This window comes from Hippocampus bargibanti, linkage group LG06 (assembly GCF_051943395.1).
Source record: "Hippocampus bargibanti isolate YZ-2025 linkage group LG06, ASM5194339v1, whole genome shotgun sequence".
Classification (NCBI taxonomy): Eukaryota; Metazoa; Chordata; class Actinopteri; order Syngnathiformes; family Syngnathidae; genus Hippocampus; species Hippocampus bargibanti.
Window position 1 is genome coordinate 3242501 of NC_142739.1, and position 10249 is coordinate 3252749.

Below are 10249 nucleotides of genomic sequence, written 5' to 3' on the forward strand. Positions count from 1 at the left end.
AGATTAACCATCAAGGGGTTCAGGTGTATTTAACATGTTAATATGAAAAGAAGGAAAGTCCATCTTTCCAATATCTGGCATGATTATGCTAACGAGAGTAGTGATGTACTGAAGACTCATCATCGCCCCAATATTTGTGATTTTATGGGTGTCATGTTTTCCTCTCAATTGAAAACGCTTATTGCTCCTTAGTATCCGAAAACCAACAATCTTCACCCAAATTTAAAATCAGAAATATTGAGGAGCTCATTCGAATACGGTGGATGTTGTTGTATGTTCATGTACCTTGCATAACTGAGTAAGCCAATATTGCACAACACACATAATAACTACATATACATTACATAATAAATAACTTAAGATTTTTTTGTAATTACCTGAGTTTACTTTGATGACTTGCACTGAATTGAATCAGCCAGGGATGCATAGTCCGGACAGTAGCTGCTGACAGCCAGCCTCAAGCACATTTCCAAATGTTCATCATTCATGGTGGAATGGTATTTGGACATAATGATCTTCATGTAGGAAAAGGCTGACTCACATAAATAAGTAGAGCCGAATAATGCAGTCAAGGAGGTAGCACATTTCCTCATGGTGGGGTACTTTTCCTGTGTGAGTAAGTTACAGAACTGTCCATGAGCCCTGGACTTCAGCAGTGAGAACACTCACAATCTCTGATGTCTTTCCACATTTGCTGGGTTAAATCCTCAGCCGTGGTTTCACAGCGGCGTGTAACTGTATGTCTTGACAGCTGCAGAGCTTTGATTGAAGATAATATCTCTGCCTTATTTTAGTATCTGAACAAGGAGTCAGCTGCTTCAACGAATGCTTCTTTTACCATCTCTCCGTCTTGGAAGGACTTATTGTTTTTAACGATGGCGTGACTCACCCGGAACGATGCTTCGGTGGCAGCATTCGCTTTTGAAGTATGTTGAGTGAAAAATGACTGCTGTCCGGACAACTGGGATTTTAGTTCGTCCACCGTTCTCTTTCTCAGCTGGCTTTTCGGCGCGAAGTCAATGTCGTATTGAACAGTCCGAAAATGCCGCTCTGAATCCAGCTCTGAATCCGCATTAGAATGATCCTGATTATTTGAATCTGTCACGGTTTGCGAGGTGGTGATGGCGGGTGCGGATCCCAAAAAGCAGGCAGGAGGGAGCAGGAGGTTGTTTGACAAATTGTATTAAAATAAAGGTCAGCAGGAACAAAATGTAAAACATCAAAATCATCTGAACAGAAAAAATAAAAAGTATCAAAAGAAGACCAAAAGTAAAAGTCCGCCAAGGTTAAACAAACACATGCACAGCATACACAATGCATGCAACAAACATGCAGCAAACAATGAACCGACACCGGATGGTGTCCGTGATTAAAACGACCAGCACCTGCGAGGCTGCAGGCAGGGCTGACGTCGCTACCTGTTGGTCGCCAATCTGATCGGGACGACCAGCACCGGTGCAGGCGGGGCCGACAGCGCCCCCTCGTTGGTCGCCAACCAGATCATGACAGAATCGGGTGCGTTGCTCCAGGGATAGCAAGAAAACAGGCAGAACAGCGGCCCTTGAGGACCGAGATTGGAGAACCCAAGCATGAGTGTCAGGCCCCTCGGGATCCCCATGGAGCTTTGAGTAGACTACAAAATTGTAAGCAAGAGGAGACCAAGGGCCTCTGTTCCGGCTATCGTCATGATGAACAGGGGGTTGTTTTTTCATGTTTTCCCCCTCATAATATGGATGAGTTTATCACACTGATGAGACAGCAACATATATATTGGGAATTCAGCGTCTTATGTTGACAGAGACTTGCTTACCTAGAGATTTACATTTCACTGATGTCAGCACATCATTTACCTGGAAAGAAGAAGAAAATGTGGGATTGCAATTTTTGTAAATTGAAGCTGTAGCAATCCTAATCATTTTTGCTGTGCATTAGCACAGCACACATTGAGCTGTTAACTATTCGCAGACTTTGCCAATATGTTTTCTGCACAATAAATTACAAGAAGACATTGGACCCGCTGAAGGGTAACATAAGGGATGCAATTCCTCCATTGGCTCATTAAATCACAATCAGATGCTGAAAACAACTCATCATGTTCCTGTAGTTCAAAGTCTTCATACAAAGACAGAGGTCGCCTTGAAGCCAAGGATGAACTGCAGTATTGCTGCCAAAAGAAAAATCGGACTATGCTCTGTGATTCAGATGGGGACACTTTGACCGACTTGGAGATTCAATAATTGAAGACAGTCCTCCTTTCACATCTGGGGATAGGGAGGAGTTAATGAGGATCTGGTGTAAAATCAATGGGAGATTCGGCGACTATTGAAAAATGCCACTCAAATTTAATTGGTATCAAAAAGATGTGGCGTGGAATGAAATGGATTCTGTAAAATTGTGGAGCATCCTGAAAAAGTTGTAATCGGCTGAATTGCTATGTCGATTGTCGATTCAGCTGTGGGTCACCTTTCTCCAAAAGAATGTGTGCCAACATGACAGTGACAGATATGCAGGGGAGAAAATACAGTAGCTAGAAAACATACATCTCCTCATGTCTGTATGTGATGGCAAGAGTGTAAGATCGTCAAGGTCTTTAGGACAACCAAGACCATAGGCACCATCCTTGCTGGGAGGTAGATTGATATTGTGCAACAGCAGATACATTCAGTACTGCACTTAAACAATGGACTAGATTGGAACAAGAAAATGAATGTTGTTTATAAGGCAGGTGCAATCCAACCCTCCCCTTTGGTCACTTTTTGGTCATAACCAAAAGAACAAGATAATGGACACAAGCGGCCAAATTGAGTTGGCTGCACAATGCGTGAAAAATGTGGTCATCCAGATTATACTCGAGTTACTGTTCCTCCACATTGAAAGGAGTATGATGACCATTGGATCAGGATGCCTACTAGACGCCCCCTGGTGAGGTGTTCCTCCGGGTGGAGGCCATAGGGACAGCCTGGAACATGGTGGTCTCTTGGAAAGGCCTCGGGATAAACCTCAGAAGAGCTGGAATAAATGCCTGGGTAGTCTTGGGAAGTCTTGGCTTTCATGCTACAGTTACTGGCTTCACAATTCTACTATAGATAACCAAAAGAAACTGCATGAATTGTTTGAAAAAGGCAGAAATATTTTGCAGAGTGTGAATAATTTTCTGTCATTTAATATTTAATACAATACATAGATATGTGATATTGGGGTGACCAGTGTCATGTTCTCAAAAGTGCAGACATCCAAATGAAAATGTGTCTTCGTCTTTAGTTCATTGTTATTTCCCTAAATATTTTTCTTGGGTGTTTGGTTGCTTGTTGGCCGTACCCGTGAAGAAGTCGTGTCTTCAGTAAGTATCGTCTTTGAAAGGAGATCAGAGAAAGTTCTGGCTAATTATTTGATGTTTGTCTCAAGACTGCCTTCTGCTCAGGGATGGCTAACATGGAAGGGGGTCAGAAGAGCGGGTCGCCACAGACAAATCATTTGTCAATATGGGCAACTAAATCATTTGAGTTGAGGCAGATTGACAGCACTGCCACTTGTTTGGTGAGTTTACACAAATCCATGAGCGTCATTTCTTTGTGATATATATGCAAATAAATCCTCAAATGGTTTTCAGTCATGATGAAGTGGAGGATTAACTTCTGTAGATTAGACTGAGCAGTAGGTTTGAAATTAGTCTCCTTTTTTTGTTTGCTTGCTTGTTTGTTTATTGATGTATTCCGATGCCCTATTTAGCGGCAATCACATTTACAACCCGACTTGTTGGAACAATATAATCAAAGTTGTGTCATTTGGGAAATTGTTTATTGCTCTACTCCATATGAATATATTATAATAATACTACATTTTATTTCAAGCACCTTTCAAAACGCCCAAGGACACTTTACAATAAAAACAATAAGTCAAAGTCAAAGTCAGCTTTATTGTCAAATATGCTAATATGCATGACATGCATGCAAGGTACTTATAATTACTTAACAAACATAAACATGAAAACAAACAAAACAAAACAAAGCACATAACAATAAAACCATAAGTAAAATGATACATAATAAAATAGCAGATAGAACTCGACATTGAAAACAATTTTAAACAAATGGGTTTTGAGGTGAGCCTTGAAAATAGGGAGGGAGTCAATATTACGGATGTTGGGTGGAAGTGAATTCCAGAGTTTGGGAGCAGAGCGGCTGAAAGCTCTACATCCCATCGTGGTGAGACGGGCAGAGGGCACATAGAGGTGAAGGGAGGATGAGGATCTGAGGGACCGAGAGGGAACAGAGATTTGAAGCAGGTCAGAAAGATAGGGAGGGGCAAGGTTATGGATGGCTTTGAATGTAAACAGAAGTATTTTGAATTCGATACGATGTTTAACAGGTAGCCAGTGGAGTTGCTGGAGGACAGGGGTGATGTGGTGAAAGGAGGGGGTTCTAGTGATGATCCGGGCTGAAGAATTTTGGACGAGTTGGAGTTTATGGAGAAATTTCTGATTGATACCGAAGAGAAGTGCGTTGCAATAATCGATGCAGGAGGTGACAAGACTGTGGATAAGGATAGCAGTGGAGTGAGGGGTGAGCGAGGGACGGAGACAGTTAATATTACGGAGGTGGAAATAAGCAGACCGAGTTATGTTATTTATATGGGAGTGAAAAGATAGTGAGCTATCGAGGATGACACCCAGGCTCTTGACCTGAGGGGAGGGGGACACAGTAGAACTGTCAATGGTGAGAGAGAAACTGTTAGTTTTGTGGAGGGTGGATTTGGTACTGACAAGGAGAGGTTCAGTTTTTTCACTGTTAAGCTTGAGAAAGTTATGGGAAAGCCAGAATTTAATTTCTGAGAGGCAAGGTGAGAGGGATGAAAGTGGAAGAGAGGCGTCGGGTTTGCTGGAGAGGTAGAGTTGGGTGTCATCTGCGAAGCAGTAAAAGTGAATGCCAAACTTACGGAAAATATTGCCAAGAGGAAGTAGGTAGATAATAAAGAGAAGTGGCCCCAGGACAGACCCTTGAGGCACACCAGAGGACACAGGAGAGGACCGTGAGGTGAACGAGTTGATTTGGATGAATTGTGAGCGATCAGAGAGATAGGAATGAAACCAGCGGAGTGGGGTGTGGGTGATGCCTAGGGTGGAAAGTCTGTCAAGCAGGATAGGGTGGGAAATGGTGTCAAAAGCTGAGGTCAGGTCGAGAAGGATGAGGATGGAGAGTGAACCGGCATCGGCTGCCATAAAAAGATCATTCGTGATTTTTATGAGAGCCGATTCAGTACTGTGGCGGGGACAGAAACCAGACTGGAATTGTTCGTACAGGTTATTGTGAGTGAGGTGTGAGTGAAGCTGGGACACAACTGTCTTTTCAAGAATGTTGGCGATGGTTGGGAGGTGGGAAATTGGACGTCTCATCTCATCTCATTTTCCGTACCGCTTATTCCTTATTAGGGTCGCGGGGGTTGCTGGAGCCTATCTCAGCTGTCTTCGGGCACGAGGCGGGGGACACCCTGAATTGGTTGCCAGCCAATCGCAGGGCACACAAAGACATACAACAGTCACTTTCACACTGACACCTCGGGACAATTTGGAGTGGTTTTTTCAGTTTTTTTTCAGGATTGGAGTGACAGCTGCGGTTTTGAGTGGGATAGGAACAATTCCAGTTAAAAATGAGGAGTGATTAATGGTAGAGATAAATGGGAGAAGAGAGGGTAGGCAGGACTTGATAAGGATAGTATGGAGGGGGTCGAGTTGACAGGAGGAGTTCTTGGATTTGGTGATAATGTCTGAGATTATAGAGGAATGGGGGAGTTCAAAGGCAGAAAGTAGTTGGGAAGGAGTAGAAAGGCTGGGAGAGGGGGGAGGGGGGGAAGAGGACCCGAGGTGCTGACGGATTTTGTTGATCTTTTCACTAAAAACATAAGCAGAGTGTTGCATGTCTCAGAGGAATAGAAGTGTGAGGGGAGAAAGATAGGAGGTTGTGTGATTTTGTGATAGAGGGAAAAGAGGACCCGTGAGTTTCCAGGATTAGAGTCAATGAGTCCAGAGTAATATTGCAATTTAGCACATGTGATAGAGTCCTTGTAATGGGTAAGGTGGGTTGCGTACATGTCCTTGTGAGTAGTGAGCCCGGACTTCTTGTAAAGTCTTTCAAGTTGGCGAATTTTTGTCTTGATGGAGCGGAGATGGGTGGTGAACCAGGGTGCAGACCGGGTAAATTGGACAGACCGGGAATTTACAGGAGCAAGGGCGTTGAGGGTGTTCGTGAGGTCCGCGTTGTACCGGGAAACAAGTTCATCAGGGGATGAGTTGCAGTCCGGAGTAAGGGTGGTGATCATCTCAGCGAGGGTGGCAACGATGTCCTTGATGTTGCGATATGTGATGACACGGGGGGGGGGGGGGGGGTTATGGAAACATTGAATGAAACCAGGAAATAGTCTGTTATAGGAAGTTCATTAGCTGTGCAATTCTTTGGGATAAGGCCAGACATGCAAATGACGTCCAGGGTGTGGTCTTTTATGTGGGTGGGAAAGTCCGAGAATTGATGCAGACCAAAGCTGTCGAGTGAGGAGGTGAAGTCTTTAGTGAGGGGAAGAGTGGAATTGTCCATGTGGATGTTGAAGTCCCGAGAATAATTACATTTGGTGACAGGGTGGAGAGTTGTGTGAGGACATCAGAGAATTCTTTTAGAAAGTCACAATGTGGTTTTGGTGCACGGTATACAGTGGCTATGATGGTGGGTGAGGGTCCAGAAATTTTACAAGCAAGGCATTCAAAAGATAGGGTTTCCTGGAGGATTTTCCAGTTCTTGCGGTAAATTATCGCGAGACCACCTCCGCGGCCTGAGAGGCGGGACTTAGAAATGTAAACAAAGCCTGGCGGAGTCGCGCCATTGAGCTCGGAGAAGTCTCCCGCCATTTGCCAAGTCTCATTTATACAACAAAAAGTCAAGATTACGGTCAATTAGAATGTCTTGGATAAGACACCCCTTTCCCGTAAGCGAACGGACGTTGAGCAGGCCGAAGTTGACGCTGGTGGCGTCCCCACTACGAGGCGCATTAGCCGACCAAGTCAGGTCGGCTAACATACGGTGATCGACCGAGCGGCTGCTCCTTCTGCGCGGCTGGCGGACGGATGACCACAGGGAGGTGATATCCTTGGAGCCATCGAGGTGAAAGCCTCGACGTGATCCGCGGTGGATATACCTCCGGGAAGGGCGACGAGCGATTTCCGGGAACCGGAGAATCGCCGGTGGTATGCTCGTCCATCGGGAGCGGAACTTCAGCAGCTCCGCCGCCGAGTACGGTAGCCGTCCAACAGGTCGATGGAGAAGTGACATGATATTCACCAGCAACACAGAGAGAGAGGCAGCGGCCAGGTTAGCCCTCGACAGCGGCCCCCGCCCCCCCCGTCACCCTTCCGCACACAGGTCTGTTTATGGTCAGCTACCTTCCTTGTTCACGACGTTCTGTTGTTTGATGTTGCCCAGTAAAGACTCTTTATTTGAATCACTGTCTCCACCGTGTATTTCGGATCCGATCCCCGCTACCTTCCGGCGTCCCTCGAGTTCGGTCACCACTTCTCAAGCGGACGTGACAAGAAGAAAATGTGGTTGGTGTAAATTTCAGCATTTGACAGCAAAAGTCATACTTTGCAAAGGAGAAATGCCAATTGTCAGAATAGTACTAACTACTTGCAATATGTCTAATATCCATCCAGCCATTTTGTGACCCTCCTGTCCGCACTCAGGCCGCGGGGCGTGCTGTAGCTTATCCCAGGTGTCTTCAGGCAGTAGGCGGCAGACACACTGGACCACGGTTGCTATCAAATCGCAAGCATGTTGCATAATAGAACAGTAGTATATAACAATAACATGTCAACAGATTCAAACTGATATCTAAGTTACGGGTCTGATGTTTAATATAACAAACTGGCGCCTTGACTTATGCACAAATAAAACCATTTTTCCATTTGTTTCTCTATTGTATCGATTTTTATTCCAAACGGATTGTTATGCAAGCCATCTGTCAGAGCTGCTGCCCATCTGACAGTCCCGCTTGATTGTCTATAGTGGGGCACTGGTACCCTATAGATCAGAACAAAAAAGCTCCGTGATTTAATCCATATCCATTTTCACACAAATTGTTTAGATTTGAAATGAACCACAAATGTTCTCACTAATCCAACATTATGTGCTAAATTCTGCAAAAGTGAACACCCCCCCCCCCCCCAAAAAAAAAAAAATCCCTCCCCATAAAGGTGAAAAACAAATACTGAGAAAAATGCAAATATATCTAATTCCCTTGAGAAGGCTGTTAAATAATTGCTGAGTTTGAGCAGGAACATCACATTGAAGGCAATAATGTGAGGACCCGCATTGTTGTCGACATTGTTCTGCCGCATGACTTAAATACAGCAGTACCTCAAAGCCACACTGTCTAAATATGTATTTCTGCACAGCTAATTAGAGACTGCCTTCTCAACGGGCATTGAGCCCAGAACAAGGGTTGGCTAAATATACTTCAACACAAACAAAGCTCCCAAACTGAAAATGACAAACAATTGGACATTAAGCCATCAACAGAATCACAAACTGAACTACAAGGTCAACTTTTTTTATGAGTTGCCATACTTGAAGTAGGAGCACTGCAGCAACATGAGCTTTGTCACATGCGTTCAAAAACGTGAGAGGTGAGCCCATGTGACAAAAGATGGCAAAACAAGCTCCCGTCAAAACAGAGACGCAACAAGCATGGACAATAACTTCCTTGATTTCATCATGGTTACACTTAAGGATAAATGGCAGGTTTCGAATTACATCCTCGCTGCAACAATGTGTTCGGGTTTAAGTGCTGAAATCTCCTGCCATGTTAAGAATGTATAACATCATAAATGGAAACAATGTGCAATTGTCACAATTTCAGTCTGCATAAATTGAGGAGAGTGATTTGGGGAGTGACGCTGGTCAGTCGATATTCCTCCCTCCTGCCTCCCTTCAAGCAGATACTAGAGCCCTGAGTCAGCCTGGAAGGTGAAATGTTTTACTGTTCACACATTACCCTCTCGCTAACCTCAAAAATAGTCCTCTTTCCCTCCCTGCAAAATAGCGCTCCTTGAGATCCTTGTGCACCGCTACTCAGCAGCACATCTGACACATCTGGGAACCCAGAAAGGATTAAGTGCTCTGTGTCTAAATGTGTTTTTGAAAAATGAGAACGCGTCAAGGGTTGGAAGCCATGACGCAAGCCTTGAGCAGCATGGTCAAACGGTGGAAATATGCGAACAGCAAAAATGCTTCGGCATGAAAGCGTGTTCATGAGCATGACTCAAAGGTAATCCAGCACCACATGCTGATATCATGAAGTGTAAAACTGCAAAGGAAGTAATAAATGAGTGACTTCATTACAGCATTTAACCCTTGCAACACATTTTTTTTTTGCTGAATATTTCCAGGCACCCTAAAGAAAAAGCTTTTCAAGAAGTTTAGAATATCGGTATCGACTGCTTTCCAGTACTTATTTATAACAACTGCCGTTTAATATTCTGACTCATTTGATCAGAATCAGAATCATCTTGCAAATTTCCCCATATTGGGACTATTAAAGGTTTTCTGATTTTGATTCTGATTTTTATTGGATTTTTATTGGCCTGAAGTATGTAGAACACAAAAGGATATTGTGTCCGGTGGAACACGCTGCACTAGTATCATCATAAAAAAAATTGCAAAGAGGCACGATACAGTTATATTGGTTTACTGTAATGGCTTGGGGGGAAGAAGCTTTTTAAATAATAATAATAATAATAATAATAATAATAATAATAATAATAATAATAATAATAATACATTTAATTTCTAAGCGCCTTACAAAACTCCCAAGGCCACTTTACAGTCAAAGGATTTTTTGTGGGTGAGCAGCGGCAGCCATTCGCGCTAGCATTCACGCTACCCGGAAGTGTCACATCCTGATTGGTGTCAAGTGCGCGCCCCTTCCCTCCCTGCTCCTCCGGGCTCGCACACCTGATCCCAATCCCGTTGATTGTGCCTTCTGACTATAAAAGTCACCTAGTTAGGCTCGGTATTCGCCGGTGTATTTCCTCACTCATGACGTTTCGCCTCACCGTACGCAAGGTTGGTCCCGGTCAGTAGTTGCTGCCTCGTTGCTTTGTGTTGTTACTTTCTGTTTTCCACCCTGCGTGTCTCAGTAAAGCCCTTTTTTAAACTACACTGTCTCCATCGAGTATTTTGGATCCAGCTCCCCTTTTTATTCTACG